Source organism: Panulirus ornatus, chromosome 2, assembly GCF_036320965.1.
Source record: "Panulirus ornatus isolate Po-2019 chromosome 2, ASM3632096v1, whole genome shotgun sequence".
Lineage (NCBI taxonomy): Eukaryota > Metazoa > Arthropoda > Malacostraca > Decapoda > Palinuridae > Panulirus > Panulirus ornatus.
This window is the reverse complement of record NC_092225.1, coordinates 59,221,600-59,245,988: the sequence shown is the minus strand read 5'-3', so window position 1 is coordinate 59,245,988 and position 24,389 is coordinate 59,221,600. Positions and strand designations below refer to the sequence as shown.

Genomic DNA, 24,389 nt, shown 5'->3' with positions numbered 1-24,389 from the left:
AGCTTCAACAAAAACTTTTATGTCAACACATTACAGAAGGGTAGTAATCTTGGCTGCTCCCACACCGGAAATTTTAATGCCACTAATCTACTTTATTCCATCCGGGGTTTTATTACCCATTTGGACGAGGTTTTGAGTAAAGCTCCGCATGTCACTTGGATGATGATTTGAGTAAAGCCTCGCAGGCCATTTAGATAAGGTCTGTGTACCGCCTTAGAGCACAGTGAGGGTGAGATCTGTATACGTGCCACAGCAGTATTCAGATGAGCTCTTTGTAAAAGTCCTTACAACCTAGTTAGGTCAACTTGAAGCCTCACGATCTCATTTAGATGGATTCTGCATAAAGCCTCGTAGCCCACTCGTATGTTTAGGTCCAGTTTGACAGAATAAGCAACGTCTTGAGCTTATAATCTGCTCTTCATAATCATGGATTCGTTATCAAGATGAGTCGTCAGCAAGATCCATTGCCATTCACCCCCTCACCCTTGCATCCACGGTAATGCTGTTGCATTCGACATCCTATCGTTGCCCAAGCATGATGTGATATCTAAGCAACGGGAGCTCCATGTCTGCTGTACCCGTACGTTTGTTCCATAGTCTCCCTCGTGCCACTGAATTTCATAGCCATATTATTATAGAGCTTGAAATGTGCATCCGGCGAGTGTTTTCTCTACCAGTCCCGTCTCATTTGGGCTCAATAAAATGTCATAATAATTAGAATCTCCGCTATGTTTTCCTATATATTCCATATTTTAGTTGTTTCTTGATTTCTGCAGCGTAGGGTACTTACTGTGTTCGATTTTCTGACTGTTTCTTATCTTACTGGATAAGCTTCAGACAGCTATACTTTCTCACGTTTTTCCACACAGTAATGTTCTATCTCTTTTTAAGACGTAGGTGCTTCACTCCTTCAAAAACCTATAGAATCTTTTTTTCTTCTACCGTCAGTTTCATATATTTTCTTGCCCTTCTGTATGTTTCATATAAACCTTGGGCTCGACGAGGGCTTTCGACCGCAATTGGAACGCTAGTACTTCACACCCATGCAAAAATAGTCCCACAAATCCTCCTTCCTTTAGAGTTCTCACTCACTCCAGAGCTAACTTATTTCCCTTCACACCCTAGAACTCTCAGCGCTTTTTATTTTCTTTGCATTACTGTACTTTTCATGTCTGTTCCCCTCCCTATAGTGTCCCCCATCTCTAACCATCAGTTAGATGCCTGGTCTTTCTTTACAGTTTCCATCGCGTGTCTGTTCAGTCTAACATTACACTGGTAATGCCATCCCTTTATACGAGTTCTGTTGCTCCTCTTGCATTAACTTTCACCCTCCTCCTCGTCCTCCTACCGCACCCGCTATACACACACACACACACACACACACACACACACACACACACACACACACACACACACACACACACACACACACCCATCACCAAAGCCAAACTCTTATCATTCAGCTAACAGCAGTATCACCCACATGAAGCAGTTCCGGGACCTTCTGTTCTGTTTCATTATAGTTAAGTCGTGCACTATAATCATCCTTTCTCGTTCTCATGTATTGCCTCATCCAGAGATAAGACAAGGAACACTTGAATGATTAAAGCGATAATGCAGCCATGACACGCCACCGTGTCTTGAGACCAGCCTGCTGCCTCGCGTCCTTCTTCCGAAATCTCCCGTCGGCTCCAGGTTCTTGACCGCGATTGCACGACCCAGAGGGTCTTGCCGTCGTGCTCAAGGGTCGTACTGTCGTTCTCCAGGGCTGTATCACCCATGCTTGAAAAGGTTCAGGAGTTTCAAGAGTTCGAGATGAAAGCCATAACCGTTGGTAACTCCCGAAAGCTTTACACTTCATAGTCCTTCTTTCAGTCACTTTAAGAAGTTGTTTACAGAAAGGACTTTCTCCACAACCTGCATATGAGGCTGGACTATGCCTGTGCGATCTCCTTGCATAAGCCCATCGTGTTCACCACCTAGAAGAGAATTGCTTTATATATATATTGTCAGTCATAGGCCTGCTGTCCAAGTTGTTCGATCTATTATGTACTCTCATTCCTCTGTAGTATTTGTATGTATCTTCATTAATCTTTTTTGTACGCTGTAGGACAGTACTTGACGTCATCCAGTCACCTGCGAAGCTATCGTATCTGTTCACTTACTCTATCGCTACAGTAGCCATCCCGCTCACCACGGTGTCCTTGCATTCCTCTCTCTATTTTTCCCCTTTTTTCATGCGTGGTGATATCGTTATTTGTCCTTCGTTGTGTATTCTTTTCCATAGCAAATCCAAATGCATTTCTCTCTCTTTCTCTCGCAACGATGGCAGTGTCTTCTATGCCTTGACTCCGCAGACGTTGTGTTTATATCCTTGTTCTCCTTCCCACATCATCACTTGAGAATATTTTTTGCACCTCTTGCGAACTCCGTCCTCCCCGTAGGATTTTGTCATCCTAATAGGATATACTCCTGTTTTCCCGAAACAGCTCCTCTCCTGAACTGTTTACACCAACTGCTTCATCACATCTCATTAGCATTTATCTAATCTTTCATTCGCGTTCTTACGGAATTGTTTCTTACTGTTGATAAATAACAGGAATATATTGAGAGATATTGTCCCTCTCACAAGTAAATAATTTCCATTCACCCTCAGTCGTGGTGCTCAAGGAATGATGTTTGATCTGCCGTGGTGCCCTTGCTGGTCTCGGGAAAAAACCTTAGGAGCTGGCGTCCCTTACGGCATCTGTTGGGACCTGCCCGGTTTGGAAGCTGCGCTCCTTGACTCTCTCTCTCTCTCTCTCTCGTATATATACAAAACTCAACTTACTTCAGCTTCCTCGGAACTATACAGAGCCAGGTATCAAGTTTGCAACTCTGCCCGAGTGTATCAAAGGTCAGTATATGACTAATACATAACACGTTTCTCACGTTTAGGTTTATATATTTCATACATTTTAAAGGTTACATTATGTAAAGTTTTGGCGGTGTGCTTTAAGCATTCCTCAGATACTAAAGTGGAGGAGAGTCAGGCGACACTTCGTCATCGTATTTAGATACTCATGCATTCTAGCTTTAGTCTCCTTTACGGCGGGAGACCTTAACAGTATAGAGCAGTGGTCAGGTGTGATAACGTAGGCGTATCTTGTTGAGGTTACTTGAGGTGATGGATAGCTTCTTGCCATTGTTGCTTCTCGACCTTGGAGCACGACAGTGAGACTTCTCTGGTTAGGATGGTATGGTCTTTATCCTGATGCTGTTCTCTGTACGGCAGCAAGACATTTGTTCAAAAAATCATAATGACAAAAGATGAGAATCGTTGTACTGACCCTTTACACCCCCTACCCTCAGTGATGTGGAATTCTCTACCTTTTTGTCTTTCCTGTTTCCAGTACCTTCCTACCCCGAGGCATTCTGTTGTCTTAGACTGGGGCTCCTCCGGCGCTCAGAAAGCCAGCGACGTCCACCGGGTGGGACCACACGTCACGGAGTGTGGTGATACTGTACATGTATTCGGAAGACTGAACTGGTAAAGCAAATGGAGTGGCACACCAAACCCTGGCAGGCGGTTTAACGTTAGGTACCATTGTAACGTAGATACTAGGTGTTCTCTGCGGGTCACGTGGCTACCGGGAAGACACACACACACACACACACACACACACCAGACTGAACAGAGGAGTCGGGCAGACGGCCAAGCGAGCGTATGCATGTCCCCACGATCGGTGCACCAAGCCTGAATATTCTCATGTTCTCACGTCCCACTAGCGAGAGACATAAAAGGAATATAAGCACACAGTGACCTGCCTTAATTGAAAGATTTTGGTTTATATATGCATATATATATATATATATATATATATATATATATATATATATATATATATATATATAGAGAGAGAGAGAGAGAGAGAGAGAGAGAGAGAGAGAGAGTAAACTCTCCGGGAAAACAGGCACAGAAACTCCAAGCTTTCGACTGTATTTTGTTATTTTCAAGAATATTTTCCCAGTGATCTTACTCTTATCAGTGCCTCACGTGTATATGTGATTTACTGTAAGGAATATATATATATATATATATATATATATATATATATATATATATATATATATATATATATTCGCCACTTTTCGCGTTAGCGAGGTAGCGTTAAGAACAGAGGACTGAACCTTAGAAGGAATATCCTCTCTTGGCCCCCTTCTCTTCCTTCTTTTGGAAAATGAGAAATATGAGGGTAGGATTTCAAGCCCCCCCGCCCCCTCTCCTTTTAGTCGCCTTCTATGACACGCAAGGAATACGTGGGATGTATTCTTTCAACCCTATCCTTAGGGATAATGTATATATATATATATATATATATAAATATATATATATATATATATATATATATATATATATATATATATATATATATATATATATATACATTGTGTGTGTGTCTGTGTGTATGTATGTATGTATTTTATGTATATAGTATTGATTGTTGATCCCCTCCAGATTATCTTTGAAGAGTTAGTTAATTAGCAGATTACAACTCTACATATAAACCTTTGTGCCTTTAGATCCAAGACTGTATATACCCTGAATAATCTCATTAAAGGGTGGGAACACATCTCTCCTCCAACCATCACCCAGAGGACCATATATACTTAACCCACAATTTTCTAAATTCCCATCCGTAACATTGTCTTCTCACAGCGGTTTCATACAGCGAAATGCAAACACCGAATTTTTTTCCTACGTCATTCTAATTCTCACACATCCGGGACTCTGTAACACCACCGTCTCCCACAGGAATCGCTGACAATGGTGTAGGGTTTGGTGTTCATAGCGTCTCGCTCTTATCTCTTGTCTCTTATCTAGGCACCACCATCATCACGTGCACACCGTCCACCATGTCTCGCCATCACTATAAATTTAGGAGCTTAGGACACTATGACTGTCTTCTTGAGGGAGAAGTTTCGTCATAGACCATCAGGTCTTCACGTGGCTTTCGCAGGTACGACCCATCGCCCATATACCCTCTCCCAGCCTACCTTTGAGGTGCTTCATCACACCTTTAGCTCTCCTCCAGCCCACTCTTACGAGTCATCACACACTACAACCCACAACTCCAATCCCCTGGCACCCAGCCCTCGCCAGACCTCACCCCGCCCAAAGTCACCTATTCCCACCCCCCCGCCAATTTCCCTTCTTCCCCACCCGCCCCCATGTAATCATGAGGCCCACCTTCGTCCATCTCGTACGCAGAGCCAACAGTGGATGTGTCTACGGCCGCCACCGGCTGCGAGTTTGATGGCCACAAAAAAGTGTTTGCACAGGGACAACTGGAGACTAATTGTCTGTCGAGCGGTGAGTGAGTGACTGTAATGGATTTGACGCAAATAAATTGTTTCACTGCTCGAGGGGAGGGGGCACGGCAGGCTGGACCGGCAGAAGAGAGAGAGAGAGAGAGAGAGAGAGAGAGAGAGAGAGAGAGAGAGAGAGAGAGAGAGAGAGAATCTACAGATGACGCAAGTCACGTACTTTGTTCGGTTTTACATTTGTTGGAGGATACTGTAGGAGTGAAACTATCGGATAAATGGGTGAGAAATGTGTCTTGTTGAAGATGACATGTTGAGTAAATTGCGTTAGCAACACTTTTTTTTTATTTTTAGAGAGAGAGAGAGAGAGAGAGAGAGAGAGAGAGAGAGAGAGAGAGAGAGAGAGAGAGGCAGAATCAACTGGTAGGGAAGGGCAGAGCGAATGAGGGTATATTTGTGAATGTTGGGGTTGCTTGCTGGAGGAAAGGATATAGGTGTGGATGAGTCATCACGCTGTGTGTACTGGGTAACGTATTCTGGGCCAATGGGTAAAGCTTGGGGAAGGGACCTCCATAGGGAGGGTGGTCTGAGGAAACCTCGAGTTTGCCAACTGGCGGGAGGACAAAAAATTGGTAGATCGTGAAAGGTGAAGTCACTAAATTGCTAGAAGACATGAGATGAGAAAGCTGCTGCGCTCTGAATGGAGAATAAAAACGCAGAGTTGAACGACCATAAACGGATAAATGAAGAACAAAACATGACGCAATGCGGAGAAAGAGGAGAGGTTATCACAGGTGGGACGATAATGCGAGGAAAGAGGAGTATCGTTGCCCAACGGGGGCCAAAGAAGCGAATGGGAAACTTGGCAGATAAGGTGTGGGAGGCGCTCGACACAGGTTTCCAGTGTGGTTCCAGCGTGGCTGGTCTTCCAGGAAGGTGAGGAAATGTATCATTTTCCATAATAGGACCTCACGCTGCATGAGTTGAAAGTTAGGAGGCCTCTTAGGTTTGATCGGATGCCGAACAAAAGAAATTCCTCAGTGGGGGTGTGGGTATATTAGACTCGCACGTCATTTTCCAGACATGGTGAAGGAAGCCAAGGGCTGCTTGAGGCCTGCCGTGGTTTAGTAGCTCTGTACCCATCATGCTTTCCTAGTCATACGTCAGGTTGAACAGGAAATCGTACATTCATAAAGTCTGCTTTGCCAGATTTATGGTTGGTATCCTGTAGTTGTAATGCTTGATGTCTGGAATTTATGAGGAATTGTTGACTGGGAAATGAACGATACAGAGAGAGTGAAGTGCTCTACCCTTTGGTGAAGATTTACAGGTTCATTTCGTTACATGGATTAAACACAGGGTCCACAAGTGATCTATAACCTAAGACCCAGAGCAGTGTATATAATGTCCTTGGTGTATTTTGTTGATCACTGCTTGAACAGAGTAGCTGTGGTTGACTTGTAATCTGAATGGGTTGAATTACGATTCTCTCTGGGTTAGATTTACGTATTATTGTCTGTGTTATCGAAATGCATCATTAGACTTAAGAAAAGAAAGATTTGATGCACGTTAGGTCAAGGACTTTGTTGCCCTGAAAGAGTAATTGTATTCTTGAGTTTTGTGATCTTTGACCAGGGTCAAAATTAACCCACACAAAGGCTTACGTCATGATATTGCCGTGGCAAAATTACCTCCCGGATGTAGATGATCGAATTATGGAGAATTATTCAGCTGATGCAAGCTAAAGGCAAGGAGGGGAAACTTGAGTGCAAAATGGTCACATGATAATCCATTACTGAGAAAATGACGTTGGTTGTGGTGAAGCAGGTGATGCTGAAGAGAGTGACATGCTTTTTGTAATGGATCGTGGACACGTTCAGCCGATATCCATCTGTGGTTACAGGGGAGCGCTTGGGAAAGACAGGTAACAGAAGACCCGGTGGCCTCTTACGAGGTTATCAGCTGGAGGACAGTAATAGCACATGGGAGAGACAGTTAACAAAAGATCTACCCGATGATTTGCTGGAGGACAGGACATGGAAAAGCCCGATAACGGAAGACTTGGTCTTTGACGAAGTTATCTGCTGGAGGACAGTACATGGGAAAGCCCGATAACGGAAAACCTGATGGTCTGTGACGAGGTTATCTCCTGGAGGATAGTACATGGGAATACCCGATAACGGAAGACTTGATGGTCAGTGACGAAGTTGTCTGCTGGAGGACATTACATGGGAGAGGCTGAAAACAGAAGACGTGATGTTATATGATGTTACCCTATTGAAGGACGGTATATGGGAAAGCCAGATACGAAAAACTGATGGTCAACGACAAAGTCACTCGCTGGACGACAGTAGATGGGAAAGCCAGGTAACAAAGACCTAATGGTATATGAGGAAGTTACATGCTGGGAAAGCTGGAGTACAGAGGACTTGATGGTCTGTGACGAGGTTACAGGAGTACTTTCATAAACTTCCGCGTCGCTTTGATGGGTTCATTCCCAGATGTTCTGGTCTCAAAGGATGGCCATTCTTGAAGGAACAGTTTATTTTCTTTCTCATTTGGTTTCTGAGAAAACGTCAAATAGGTGGGACTGGCGTGTGTAGAGGATTCATTTGCGTAAGTCAAGTAATATGAGTATGGCAGTCATCGGTGTATCGTGTATGAAGGACACTCCTAAATGAGGAAGTAAATGATCCTAGACAACTGGACCAAATGAAGAAAGTACGTAAAGTTAAACAGATTTTCAACTTAGGTTTGTTGCTAGTTTGTTTTTTTGGGCTTTAGACCTATTGACGGCCCAGCCAGGGTTGGTTTAGGATACTGTTCATTCTAAGAGATGGGTTGTTAAGGTAGCAGTGAGACACGAGCCGCTGTTAGCCAAGATCTAAATCTTAACGTTTCGACAGTTATATTCCTCGTGAGAATATTCACCTGAGGAAGACAACTGTCGAGTTACATCTTGATTAACAGCTCGTGTCTCATTGCGACCATACAAGGGTCGTTAAGGCCGACATCCTCAAGTTGCGGACGATGATTTTCGACGTGTACCTCTATAAAAGCAGCTCGTGTCTCACCGCTACCTCACTGGGGTCATTGAGGCCGTTATCCACAAAATAAAACCGATAGAAAAGAAAAAATCTTGAACCCCTGTAAAGTGTTCAAAGATCAATCTAAGACCATACACGCTCTTGCTTCATCTACGGCCCCATTTTAAGCTTAACAAGTACCTTTTTTTCCAGAAGAGGGAGTGATGAAAGATGATGGACCATTACACGCTCTTACTGCATATATGGTCTTACTTTTAAGCTTACCACAGCTTTTTAGTGAAGAGGAGGAGGAGAAGAGAGAGGGCGAGGGAATTTGCCGGACAGAGGCAGCGATCACATGGCGAGCCAGCATTAGTTCATGCAAATATATGATGAGTCAGGGTTTTCCCCTAAGGTATAGACTCGCATGACGTCAGCAAGACCGGGGGACAAGTGATCCTGTGGAAATGATCTGAAAACTTTCGCCTCCCTTGGTAAACAGTCCCACGCCGCCAGGGCAAGACCCACCTCGGACCGGCCACTAACAGTCAACTGTAACACACCTTTCACATTATTAGTGCACGGTTTTGTTCCCAGTGTTGCTTACACTAGTTTGTGGTGGTGTAACCCGCTCCTGCTGTAATGAACCCCCATTTTTGTGATGCTAACATTTTTTTGGTGTTGTTCTTGTAAGAGAATCGACTTTTGTGGTGTTGTGACCCATTCTTGTGGCATTACACCCCACATTTGTGACGTTAGATTTTTGTTTTTGTTTTATGAGAATTCACTCTTGTGGTATTGTAACCCACTCGTACGATATCCAAACCAATTTATCTGGTATCATAACCACTATGTGGTATAAAGACGCATTGATTTAGTACTTCAGCTCAGTCTTGTAGTTTTCAAACCCCTCTTCACTGTCCCTTGATCGCACATCTGACCCGTGAAACAAAAGCGGCGCGACGGGGAACTCCTCGACAAAGAAAGAAAACAAAAACTCGACTTCTTGTGGCTTCATATCGCTCTCATCTTTGTGGTGGAGAGTCCTCCACTTACATTGTCATTAGGAAATTAAAGCACAATAAGATTCCATTCTTCTAATCTTTCATATATTCTCACGATAAAGAGAGGCCAGCGGGTGAGAGCGGAGGTGTGTGGTTGGGGCTGCCGGTGAGCGGCGAGCTGCCATCCAGCGCTTGTAATGCTGGCGGCCACAAGAAATTTGTTGATAATCACAGCCGTGTTTTCCCAGACGTGCCCAAACATCTGTGACGTGCCGGGATACCTACTCATGTCACTGTAGTGTGCTCACGGTGCTGAAGTGATGGTATATAAGTCCGATTTTCTGAGGACTTGGGGTAATATATTTCTTTTATATTTGGAGAAGAATTATTGACTGACTCTATATATACACGCCATTAAGTCCAGTTCTGGGAAGTTTTGAGAGAACCTCCATTGCCGTCAGACAGGTGTTTGAACGCCCACAGATCGTGTGAAGGCTGTAGTGAGCGATGGGATCTGACGGTTGAGGAAGTCTTGAGGCTGTGACTTAATTCTTGAAGGATACTTTGTTATGGAAGCCAAGATCGTTCGTACATCTGTTTCTTGCTTTCAAGACTTCCAGTCTAGTTGGCCGTAATGCGCTCTGAAGGGGGCTGAGGGGATTCATAGGGATGTAAATGATTAATAGATTTTGGATTAAGATGGTGTATAAAGGCTGGATCATCTAGGCTGTGGGCGCTACTTGACGGAGGTCTTTGAAATAAGATTCCAGGAATCGAAGGATTTTCAAAGCATTTGGTGATTCCAGGAAGCATTCAGGATTTTGATAGAAAGACTGGAAGTTCCTTAGAACGATTCGAGGTGTTAAGAAGGATTGAAAGTTCTGGGATGGATTCGGGATTTGTTTGAAAGTTTAGTATGTTTTTAAAGGGATTAAAGGGATTCAGAGCTAAGCTCTTTGAAAGTCATAGGCTATAGATGGCTTCACGGATGTGAGATTAGATTTCCTGTAAAGGATTGAGAATTTTTAGATCATAAAGTTGTGGAGAAAAAGGGAGAAATACACGAATAATTGCGATAGATTTTACTTCGACTCGCTGTCGGGAGAGAAAAAAAATTTGGTAGGAGCGTTTTTCTTTTTCTTATAAATTACTGCCAATTTGTGGGATCATAAATGACCCAATGAATGACTGAATAGGCCAGGAGGATGTCGGATTTTGATTATCATATGACACGCGAGGCTTCGTGAAAACACACCTGAGTCGCTTGATGAACTGAAATACTTCAAAATGATGTAGAAGATCGAAAAGAGAATGTGCAATCTTCGTTGGCAATTTGAGGTCTTGAAACAATAGTTGTCGGAGTGACTTTAGACATTTTTTGTTAAGAGTGAGTTGTAGCAAAGTGTTCGAATCCTTCTGGTAGGGATGGAGCAGTACTCGATGCTGTGTGGTAGCGAGTATCATTTATTCCATCAGCGCCAAGTAAGGACTCTTGAACACGATGATATAGCCCCTTAGTGCGATGTCCTGGTCGTTCATCTGACCCTGAAAGGCTTAGGTCAGAGGCCAAGGACATAGCACAAATGCTATCGTCTGGCTTCGTAATTCTAAAAGCCGTTAGCTCGACAGTGCCCATTCGCGCTCAGGGGTTATGCATTCCTGTTCAAGGGTAGTTCCGTTATTCGGAAGGGCCCCGATATTCTTGACACCGGGTGATACCTTTAGGTCAAAGGCTTGGCAGTTATAATACCCGAGGGTCGTACCGTCGTGTACAGGGGTCTTACCATCGTTCTCAAGGGTCGAACCGTCGTGTACAGGGGTCTTACCATCGTTCTCACGGGTCGTACCGTCGTGTACAGGGGTCTTACCATCGTTCTCACGGATCGTACCGTCGTGCTTTAGGATCACACAGTCTGGTTAAGGGTCGTGATGATTATGATACCAGACGATGCTTGTAAGAATATATCTTTCTTGGTGTATCTATGAATACACAGACCTTTGAGAACAACATGCAGATTATTTAACCGGTTCTCACCATAAACAACAGGAGCTAGACAGCACTTACTTGTACCTGGATGCAAGGCGATGTTTACTGAATAGTAGTAATGCACTGAAGCGTTTGTTGTGGACAGAAACGTAAATGTTGACCTGGACACGTAATGTCACAAGCCGGACACAAATTACACAGCCTGAAAAAAGAATAAAAATCGTTGATGTGTTGCCACTCAGCCCCACATTGTCCACACGTAACTCCCACTACGTTCTCTCACTTCCCCCAAATGGTCCTCATTTGACTTAGATTCATCCCCATCGGATTTCTGCTCAACCTCAGATTCGACTCTGCCAGTCATAGGATTCGCTCTTGCTCAACCCCTAACCTGTCTCCATCAGACTCCTCTCTTCTGGAAAACGTTCTTTTATCTTAAAATTTCTCAGGCCATCCTTACCAATCCCTCTCCTCCTCCTCCTCCTCCTCCTCCTCTACCTAATCCCCTAACTCCATCGTGATCCTCCAGTCGTCATTCTTAGTCTCTCAGAATCTAGCGCCCAACACACCCCACCTCCTCACTCCCTATCATCACCATCACTTCCCCCAAGTCAGGTACAAAATGACTCGTAATCTGCATGATCGAACATCTTAATGCATATGAGATGTTCCTCAAACAGTTGATATCCCGTAACCTAATGTTGACTTGTTGAAACAGTCTGTTGCATCTGCATCAGAGGAGGCCACACCCTACACCCAGCAGTCCGACCCGGTCACCCCCCAGCAGCAAGACCCGGTCACCCCCAGCAGAAAGACCCGGCCAGCCCCCCCCCCCCCCCCCCCCCCAGTAGCCAGACCCGGTCCCCCCCCCCCCCCCCCCCCCCCAACAGCCAGACTCGGATGCGGCTGGGTCCTACCACACCCAACAGCAAGGCCTGTTCACACCCAGCAGCTAGACCCGACTTCATCCAACAGGCAGACTGATACACCAGCAGCCACACCCAGTTACACCCAGTAGTCATTCTCAGCCACTTCTATCTGCCAGGTCCGACCACACCCAGCAGCCAGGCCCGATCACACCTTGCAGCCATGTCCAACTAAACACAGCAAGCTTCCCTGACAAAGAATATTATGCCAGTTCATAGATATTTAGGTTAAGACCAAGAAAGACAAGATGAGTGTGTTTTAATCCTTTAAAGTCGGACTGCCACCTCCAGGTCGTCTGGGATGCTTTCTGATCGGAGAGATGCTATTGGACCTGATCTCATTAACAGTTGATCCCTGGGTTAGTACGACCTCACCATAACGTGCACATTGCAGACAACTGCTTAATCCGTTCATCTGCTGTCCTACTTAGCCTTGCATCACCAATCTCTTTTAAAGTTGGTCATATTTAACAAATAAGCTCCTGTTTCCATTGAAAATGTACCAGGGATATAAGGCGTCAACTACCAAGGTCTTGCAGATGTACTGCACGCGTTCACAAATACCGAGTATTCAACTAACAGAGCCACAGGTCGCTCATCATACCCAAGACGAAGTCCCCACAGAAGTAACCTTCTTACTGCTTTGTTAAAGCTTTTTTGATCCGCCCTCAGCCTCGTTTTTGGTCCCCAATCTGAAGAGGAATTCTGTATATTATCTTTAGCGTTGTTCCTATCCATGTCCTATACCTTGGTGTGTTAAATCTTCCAGCACATCTGCTGGTAGCACAGTCTTCTATCTTGTTCCTACCACACATCCCTGTATTGAGTGATTACTAAAGAAAGACGCCAGGGGTGAGCCTGGATTGTTGGTCCAATAATGTAAACCTAGATAAACCTATATAAACCTATATAAAACCCAGTAATGTAAACCTATATTTTGTTTCTGTTTTCATTAGTATTACACCTGATTTTGGCTTCATCCTTTTCCGAACTACATGAAATTATTATTATATATATATATATTTTTTTTTTTTTGCTTTGTCGCTGTCTCCCGCGTTTGCGAGGTAGCGCAAGGAAACAGACGAAAGAAATGGCCCAACCCACCCCCATACACATGTTTATACATACGTCCACACACGCAAAATATACATACCTACACAGCTTTCCATGGTTTACCCCAGACGCTTCACATGCCCCGCTTTAATCCACTGACAGCACGTCAACCCCGGTATACCACATCACTCCAATTCACTCTATTCCTTGCCCTCCTTTCACCCTCCTGCATGTTCAGGCCCCGATCACACAAAATCTTTTTCACTCCATCTTTCCACCTCCAATTTGGTCTCCCTCTTCTCCTCGTTCCCTCCACCTCCGACACATATATCCTCTTGGTCAATCTTTCCTCACTCATTCTCTCCATGTGCCCAAACCATTTCAAAACACCCTCTTCTGCTCTCTCAACCACGCTCTTTTTATTTCCACACATCTCTCTTACCCTTAAGTTACTTACTCGATCAAACCACCTCACACCACACATTGTCCTCAAACATCTCATTTCCAGGACATCCATCCTCCTGCGCACAACTCTATCCATAGCCCACGCCTCGCAACCATACAACATTGTTGGAACCACTATTCCTTCAAACATACTCATTTTTGCTTATATATATATATATATATATATATATATATATATATATATATATATATATATATATATATATATATATATATATATATATATATATATATATATATATATATATATATATATATATATATATATATATATATATATATATATATGTATATATGTGTGTGTGTGTGTGTGTTATGTATATACCTTCGTTTCTGATCGTCATAGTTTCGGTGAACTCACAGCTACACTGGTGAACACACAGAACATTGAGCGTGTATGGCGTCTTAAGAATGTTTCTTCACCGCATTCGCCATAGAGCGCGGGGCAGACAAGTCCTCCCTTAAGGGAAGGTCATGTAAGCCCGTCCTTCGAGTCCCCAGAAGTATATTACCGATTCCTGGAAAGAATATCCCTTGGGCACAACACACAGCGCCTGGTTGCATGCAGCAGGCAGTCAGGCAGGAAGAGAGAGATTCATGTTTGGTGGAAAAGGTGTTGTATTTGGGGATATGGTAGGAAGAGGGACGCAGGCTCGAGTCAGAATGTCAGGTGCTGCACATCTCTGCCACGGCGTATACACTTATAACTGAATTCATCATCTCTTTTATATTAGCTGAGACGACACGGGCAACTGGGGCCCTGATCATGGCCATCTCATTAAAGCTGTATATATATATATATATATATATATATATATATATATATATATATATATATATATATATATATATATATATATACCCTAGCCTGTGTCGTTCCCCATTTTATTGATCAACCCTTAAGAGTGTTTAAGCAGTTGGGTTAAACTGTGGACCAACTGACACAACCAGGAATCGAACCGATGCGCTTTACCCTGGGTCGGCCCGTGAATGCGTCACGGTCAGGAGCGCTAACTGCTACACCACACAGGACTAGGAAGGACCTGAGCATTTCATCATCGGTATTGTTATCCTCAACACACTCATCACCATCCAATGATTCTGTTGTTTGCTACGTCACCACACCCACCACCGCGGTACGGGGGGATGAGCTATGAATAAGTCACTCGTCAGGATCTTCGATTTTCTAATTCCCTGCCAAATCACCATCTTCTGACAGCTCTTCCCCACCCCACACACGCACACACACAGAAGAGTACAGTAAGCACCTTCATTTTTCACCTCACCAGAGAACACTTTCTTCGGAGGAAAAAGTTCCCTTCCCCCCCTTCCTGAAGGGCGCCTCGAGTGTGTCCGGGTCTCGGAGCGCATCACCTGCCGGACTCAACTTGAATAATAATTCTGGAAGTGGATGATTTTTTTGTGCTCCTTGTGGCCATCTCCGAGACCCCCTTCACGTCTCCTTCATCTTTATATAGGTCGGCCAACACCGCCCGAGTGTTGGCAAAGCAATTTGCCTGATAATTTTTGTCGTTTTTCTTTTTTTCTTTTCTTCGACGGATCCAAATGTTGGGTCGATCGTCTTTTCGGGCGTGACGGAATGAATATTTATTGTGGTGGTGGGTGACTGGGCTGGTGTGCCGGGGCTGCCAGACCTGCGGAACGTGTGGGTTACTGTTGTCAGACTTTGCTTTGGTTGAGGGATTCTGTTGTCAGATTTGCTGTATTAGCGGGAACTGTTGTCAGACTTGCTGTATTAGCGGGAACTGTTGTCAGACTTGCTGTATTAGCGGGAACTGTTGTCAGACTTGCTGTATTAGTGGGTACTGTTGTCAGACTTGCTGTATTAGAGGGTACTGTTGTCAGACTTGCTGTATTAGAGGGTATTGTTGTCAGACTTGCTTTGGTTGAAGGGTGCTGTTGTCAGACGTGCTTTGGTTGAGGGATTCTGTTGTCAGATTTGCTCTATTAGCGGGAACTGTTGTCAGACTTGCTGTATTAGCGGGAACTGTTGTCAGACTTGCTGTATGTGTGGGTACTGTTGTCAAACTTGCTGTATTTGTAGGTACTGTTGTCAGACTTGCTGTATTAGTGAGTACTGTTGTCAGACTTGCTGTATTTGTAGGTACTGTTGTCAGACTTGCTGTATTAGTGAGTACTGTTGTCAAACTTGCTGTATTTGTAGGTACTGTTGTCAGACTTGCTGTATTAGTGGGTATTGTTGTCAGACTTGCTTTGGTTGAGGGGTGCTGTCGTCAGGCGTGCTTTGGTTGAGGGATGATGTTGTCAGGCTTGCTGTGTTAAGTAGTACTGTTGCCAGACTTGCTGTGGTTAAGGCGTACTGTTACCAGACTTGCTGTGTGGTGATGGGTTACTCTTGTCGCACTTGACGTGGCGGATCACTGTCGCCAGAAGGACTTGGTGGGTGTCACTGTCACCAGACCTGAGGTGGTGGGTCAGTACTGTTACCAGACCTGAGGTGGTGGGTCAGTACTGTTACCAGACCTGAGGTGGTGGGTCAGTACTGTTACCAGACCTGAGGTGGTGGGTCAGTACTGTTACCAGACCTGAGGTGGTGGGTCAGTACTGTTACCAGACCTGAGGTGGTGGGTCAGTACTGTTACCAGACCTGAGGTGGTGGGTCAGTACTGTTACCAGACCTGAGGTGGTGGGTCAGTACTGTTACCAGACCTGAGGTGGTGGGTCAGTACTGTTACCAGACCTGAGGTGGTGGGTCAGTACTGTTACCAGACCTGAGGTGGTGGGTCAGTACTGTTACCAGACCTGAGGTGGTGGGTCAGTACTGTTACCAGACCTGAGGTGGTGGGTTACTGTCGCCAGTCTTACTGAAATGGTGGGTCACTGTTGCCAGTACTGTGGTGGTGGGTCGATGTTGTCAGGCCTGAGGTGATGGGTCAAGGTTGCCAGACCTGCTGAAGTGGTGGGTCCCTGTTGCCACACCTACTGGGATGGTGGGTCACTGTTACCAGACCTGAGGTGGTAAGTCACTGTTACCAGACCTGAGGTGGTAAGTCACTGTTACCAGACCTGAGGTGGTAAGTCACTGTTACCAGACCTGAGGTGGTAAGTCACTGTTACCGGACCTGAGGTGGTAAGTCACTGTTACCAGACCTGAGGTGGTAAGTCACTGTTACCAGACCTGAGGTGGTAAGTCACTGTTACCAGACCTGAGGTGGTAAGTCACTGTTGCCAGACCTGCTAAGATGATGGATCACTGTTGCCAGACATGTTGAGACGGTGAGTCACTGAGGTGGTGGGTCTTGATATGATGGGTCACTGTTGCCAGTCCTAAAGGGGTGGGTTACTGTTTCCAGCCCTGAGGTGATGAATCACCTGTTGGTAGACCTGCGATAGCGGGTTACTGTTGGCAGTCCTTCGGTGGTGGGTTACTGTTGCCAGAATGACGTGGCGTGGGCGACTGTTGCCAGAACTGAGATGGTGGGATGAATGGACAGTGAATGCCACTGTTGCCATATTTCAGGTTGGCTGTTGCAAGATCTGTTGAGTTGATGAATCATTGTTACCAGATCTGGGGAGGTGTGTCACTGTTGCCAGATGAGGTAGTTATTCACTGTTGCCAGATGAGGTAGCTACTCACTGTTGCCAGATGTGAGGTGATAGGCCGTCATTGGGAACATGTAGGATGGAGGGTTACTGTTGCCAGGTGTACAGTTACTGCTGTGTTTCATCGGTGTCATGTCAGGGGTAGTGCTGGTCCCAGGTGTATTTCCCTTGGATTAGTGTTCAATAATATCTTGCACATGCCTACACCAAACCTCACATTCCTGTGCTCCACACATTATGTGTACGCATACAACAAACATCACGTAATGCGCATACACCACACATCACATTCATGCGCACCTCACATATACGTATAGATCAAACATCACGTACTACTCATACACCAAACATCTCATTCATGCGCACCACACATCATGTGTACGCATACACCAAACATCACATTCATGCGCACCACATATACGTATAGATCAGACATCACGTACTACTTATACACCAAACATCTCATTCATGCGCACCACACATCATGTGTACGCATACACCAAACATCACATTTATGCGCACCTCACGAATACCTGCAGATCAAACATCACATTCTACTCGTACACCGGACCTCGCATTCATGTGCGACACACCTCATATATACACATACACCATACATCAAACACGTGTGTCTTCCTTGCCTCACCGTCCGTCATAATCTCTCCCAGTCTGAGGTGGTGCTTTCAAAATCACACTCCTTCTGCGCAGTGCTTGTAACTAGTCAGATGCCAGTGTGGGTGGAGGTTATTACCGGGTAACGGATCTGCTGTCGAGACCCTTTCACACAGGCCACAAATCTAGCCACAATGTCTTCTGCTCAAAGGACACATGAAATCTAATTCATAGCGTATACCCAGTGACGGTGTGAAGGAAATACGTCGCATGATACGCGTGCATATTTATACACAGGCATTCAGCACACCATTCCTATTTACGTAAATAGACAAAGTAGCCATATTATATTAAATTGTCCATTTTTGAGTCGGATGAGATTTTAAGTACGTGTGTTTATCATAGCAATAATTGCATGTATGACTCCTGCCACGTATCGAGACTTAACATACATCGTACCAGTATAAACAGAGAGAACTCAGAGCTCAAACGGACGATTAGAACCCTGATGACATGTGCTCGATGGAAATCCGAAGACACTGCATATCAATTATCCGTCGCCTAATCTGGCAACTCCGTGCAACCCCCCCCCCCTCCCCCCCAATCCTTCCCTGTCTATTTAAGGGGTGTCGGCGCCCGGGACAATTAGTGGAGCGTTGGGGCTGCTGATGGTCAGATGGGTGGCTGGGGGTCACAGTCCAACCTTTATCTAGGGCCATCGACGAGGCTCGAGGGGGTTAGTTAAGGCCAAGACTCCGGCTGCACGTGGGAAAGTTAGGAGACCTTCGGATATTCTGATGGTGTGATGAGATGATTATGGCGGGCTTTCAAAGGCTCACATGTTTGGTTTACCCTGACTGTGTCTCAGTCTTTTATTTTTTTATGATGGTGTCTCGGGGGAAGTATTCGCCTTGACTTCGAGGCTGTCAAGAATATATATATATGTATATATATATATATATATATATATATATATATATATATATATATATATATATATATATATATATATATATATATATTGTAAGATTATTACCAACAGTAGAACTAATTTTTTGCTGTAGAATTCATATATGTTTAGTTTAGGTCGCAGTATGCATATAGTAAGTGTAATGATAGTGAAATCAGTAATGCTTTCTAATTGTGTGTGTTTGTGTGAGTTTGTGTGTGTTCACGTGTGTGCAAATAAATCACAGATGATAACTCAGGAAAATATAATTCATGACATTGTCGGAAAGGATTACATTCTCCACAGGAGTCCATGTGTCCCTGCTTCTGCCTGGAGCGCAACCTCAAAGCTGCAGGAACCCTCCTTAAAGGTGACTTGAGTTGTATTATGATAATGATTAATACTAATGATGATGATGATAATAATAATGATAATAATAATAATAATAATAATGATAATAATAATAATAATAACAATTATAATAATATCTAATGATTATGATAATGATATTGAGAATGACGATAAACCTAGCAACTGATCAATATTGATAAGCATGAAGGTGAAACAATAGAATCCCATCACACATTATATTCCCATTGAATATAATTAGATAATTACCACAGGATGTTCTAAAGAACGTGACAAGTGTAATGAAATCCAGGACGAAAGATCGGTACGTTATGCCTCATTGAAGTTATCAAGATGATCATTTCATATTTTTTTTCATACCACCTGCAGTTTGGGGACAGGAATTTCATGCATGAAATTCTCACATTTGGTTAATGTAAGGTATCAAGAACATGTAAATGTATGTATGCTGGTCCACAGATATATATATATATATATATATATATATATATATATATATTTTTTTTTTTTTTTTTTTTTTTTTCATACTATTCGCCATTTCCCGCCTCAGCGAGGTAGCGTTAAGAACAGAGGACTGGGCCTCTGAGGAAACATCCTCACCCGGCCCCCTTCTCTGTTCCTTCCTTTGGAAAATTGAAAAAAAATGAGAGGGGAAGATTTCCAGCCCCCCGCTCCCTTCCCTATTAGTCGCCTTCTACGACACGCAGGGAATACGTGGGAAGTATTCTTTCTCCCCTATTATATATATATATATATATATATATATATATATATATATATATATATATATATATTTTTGCTTTGTTGCTGTCTCCCGCGTTTGCGAGGTAGCACAAGGAAACAGACGAAAGAAATGGCCCAACCCACCCCCATACACATGTTTATACATACGTCCACACACGCAAATATACATACCTACACAGCTTTCCATGGTTTACCCCAGACGCTTCACATGCCCTGATTCAATCCACTGACAGCACGTCAACCCCGGTATACCACATCGATCCAATTCACTCTATTCCTTGCCCTCCTTTCACCCTCCTGCATGTTCAGGTCCCAATCGCACAAAATCTTTTTCACTCCATCTTTCCACCTCCAATATGATCTCCCACTTCTCCTCGTTCCCTCCACCTCCGACACATATATCCTCTTGGTCAATCTTTCCTCACTCATTCTCTCCATGTGCCCAAACCATTTCAAAACACCCTCTTCTGCTCTCTCAACCACGCTCTTTTTATTTCCACACATCTCTCTTACCCTTACGTTACTTACTCGATCAAACCACCTCACACCACACATTGTCCATCAAACATCATTTCCAGCACATCCATCCTCCTGCGCACAACTCTATCCATAGCCCACGCCTCGCAACCATACAACATTGTTGGAACCACTATTCCTTCAAACATACCCATTTTTGCTTTCCGAGATAATGTTCTCGACTTCCACACATTCTTCAAGGCTCCCAGAATTTTCACCCCCTCCCCCACCCTATATATATATATATATATATATATATATATATATATATATCCCTGGGGATAGGGAGAAAGAATACTTCCCACGTATTCCCTGCGTGTCGTAGAAGGCGACTAAAAGGGGAGGGAGCGGGTGGCTGGAAATCCTCCCCTTTCTTTTTTTTTTTTTTTAATTTTCCAAAAGAAGGAACAGAGAAGGGGGTCAGGTGAGGATATTCCCTCTAAGGCCCAGTTCTCTGTTCTTAACGCTACCTCGTTAACGCGGGAAATGGCAAATAGTATGAAAAAAAAAAAAAAAAAATATATATATATATATATATATATATATATATATATATATATATATGTTTGTGTGTGTATGTGTATAGATGAACAAGCAGATGAACATACACCACGGGTTGGAATCGGCCAGGCGCCCTGTCCAGGGTTCGACTCCGGCCCCTTGGTGTATATTCGTTTATCTGTCCATTCACAAACTCGTCATATCATCGGAGTCTCGAGAGTTGAATGTACCCGCTGCCCCATCGAGTTGAGGCACGGTCGTATTAACACCAGATTCTTGGCGTGTCTGTGTCTTTCACCCTCCGTCTGGCCAACAACCAGGAGCCCTCTCCAGGGTTCGAGTCTCATCCGTGGTATATACATCTGTATATATAGCGTTAATGAGATTGTCTTGATTAGGGAATTCATTTAGCCGCGTCATCACAAGTAACATATAGCAAAAGAACGTCAGTCTTAGGGCGTCCTCACTGAATGACGCAGTTTGACTCTCTCATCCGCCATGTGCGACGTGTAGCACAGTGATCTAGATGCCTGGAACCCAAGTATGATCCCTGGGCCTGCACCTCACATACTACATGAGCGAGAAGCTCTTTGCATGACACCATTGGGTCTTGCGTGCCATCGCCATGACCATAAAAAGTGATGAACATTCAAGGCTAGTCTGGCCAGCTCTGCTGTTGACAGGTGACCTGCCGTGCATTTTAAACAAGTCTCTCCACAGCAAAGTTGATTCGGCTCATGTCCGATTATCCTTAAAAAGATAATGTCTATAAATTTTCTTTTAAATGGGTGGTTGTAAATGATACTAAAAATCATTGTAATTCAAAATTTTGATGTTAAAAAAGTTATTTAAGGTTCTTTTTTCTTGTGAATCATACAAGTAAGAGCTCTCTATCGCAAGATAATTAGACCTGCTAATTGATTCATTAGAATTTAAAGTCATCGAAATGGACGCTGCAGTTACCTAATTAGTTAGTGTGCTCGGTGCGTTCCATGCTTACTGTTAATTGACTTTCTGTTATATGAGAGAGAGTTTGATTATTTGGAGCAGCAGTAATAAGGAGGTGCCACTTGGTATTTTGCTTTCTTTAGACCAGTATCTTACACCTGTTTTAATGAAAATCAGTCTTGTATGTCCTGAGTCTCTTGTATATTTATTTAGTCTAAATGAGCGAGAATAAATATCACATTGTATTGTGGTGTTTGTTGATGGGCATATATATATATATATATCTATATATATATATATAATGTGAGTGTGTGTTCCTCCTGCTTGAGGTCACTTTGCGAGACTGGATCATAGTCAGATGACGTCAGAGAGTACAGTGTCGTCAAAAATAACATCACGTACGTTTCAGAGGGGTCCAACCTGTCCCTGCTACAGAGTGTAGCTCAGCGACTTCCTATCGCTCATTGATCTGCGAGTGGCGATCTGTCGCAGTGACCAGCCTCATTGTTCAGTCCTGCGATTCTCGTAGCTGTAACAAATGATCAGGCTATGATCATCCCCATAATTGGTTTTCCCAATGATCGTTCTCAGTCATTAACCTCACTTCCCGTACAGAGGATAGAAGAGTGATCAGCTCTGACCAAGAGGCAGGACTCGGACAGCGTCAGCTGGTGAATTACCTCAGTGCTGATGGTCTTGATCAGCAACTAGTGATGGAAAGAGGTGATCCCCAACGACTAATCATCACCCGTCCCTAATGGTCACCGAGTAGTTTGTTTGTGAGAATTGTCGCGCAGACGACGCGACACGAACCTTCGGCTTTAGGCGAGCCGTTCTGTGATTCCTGCCCCATTTCGCCGGAGGGAATGACTGGATCATCCAGTAAGCATATAAGTTGATCCTGCCTTTTGTTACTGAAGATGGCACGACAGGCGCGCAAGTGATTGCGGATTCTGGCTTTTATGCACTTTTCTTTTTTTCCACTTCATCCCTCTCTTGGACGTCTTCAGGATGGCGTGTCTTCCGCAGCCAGCAATCCGGCCTTTCTGGGAAAGTAGCAGAGTGATCGTCTCGAAACAGCAATCTGTGATCAGCCATGGACAGCCAGAAATCAGCTGCACTATTTGTTCGCTCATGTTGGTTTGTGGTCATCCTCGGCTCCCCAACCTGACACCCTCATGGATTATTTTGTGACCAGTGGTGCTTTAGTCATTGGAGCGACACTGGTAGATTTCGCTGTGGTGTCTTAAGCCCTCTTTGTATCGATGAAAACTGACACAGATACAAAAACACGATCAACAAAATTTTTATACTGGGTAAGTACAGAGATGATGTAGCACAGAAGCGAACCACTGCAGGTCATCGAGAATTCAGTAAGAAGAGGGTGGCAGGGTTTCCTTGACGGTGTTGTAGGTGCAGGGATAAGAGAGGCGTTCTATGGAAGATGCGCGGACACCGGGACTCGTGAAGTATCTACAGAAGGGAAAAGGTTTTGCCAAGGTCTTGCTTTAGTAGGTGGTTGGTGTTTGTGCTCTCTGCTCCAAGGTGAGTGGCTGTAGGTCTTGTGCTTCAAGCTGTATCAGGAGACACACGTTGGTATTGTCCCATGGGAGTCATACCGAAAGGGCTGGGGTTAAAGTACTTGGGAAGGAGGAGCCTCTTGGGCTCCCTTTGGGGTAAGATGAACCTGGAGTCACATGGCTAGAACGAGTTCAGGTGTCAAAACTCTGCGCTTGTGATCTCAGGCAAGCTGATTGCTTGACTGATGGACTGAATGACTGTACTGATGTATAGGTATATACGAGTCAAAATCAGTCACACGTGTCGGTAGTGTTAATTGTGTGGGCGTGGCCTCAGTGTCCATTACAGTAAGTCCTCCTGTTGTAGAGATCAGCGTCGCCTCCCCGCTCGTTACCTGACATTAATATGTTTCACATGAATTGATGTCAGTTGCTTGATCAGATGATAACAGTGGGGCACGTTTTTATTGTTGGCCGTTGAAGTGATCATGATAAGCGCTACATATGGTAGCCAGATAGCCATCCAGTAATCTCTACCAGTGACCAATCAATATTAGCCCTGATGACAAGCCACCAACCAGCCTAAATGACCAACCGGTGATCAGAACAGGTGAATAGTCATTGATCAGCTCCAGTGACCACACAATCATGTCTCAATAATCAGCCCAAGGAATTAGCCAGTGATTGTTCCAAGTAGCCAGCCAATGATTATAATCAGCCCCTGTATCAGATGATAATTATACACTCAACCCACTTGACGAGATAATTATATGATCAACCCCAGTGACCAGCAGCTAATCAGTCTCTGTGACCAGTGAATAACTGACCTCAGTTACCACCCAATAATTACCCCTACTGACCAGCAACTAATCAACCTGTG

General features: G+C 44.2%; 1 long non-coding RNA gene across 1 annotated transcript in view; it reads left to right on the top strand.

Moving 5' to 3' along the window:
- The window catches only part of LOC139752889 (uncharacterized), a 374,147-nt gene that overhangs the window by 137,864 nt on the left and 211,894 nt on the right, over positions 1-24,389 (top strand). The window lies entirely within an intron of this gene.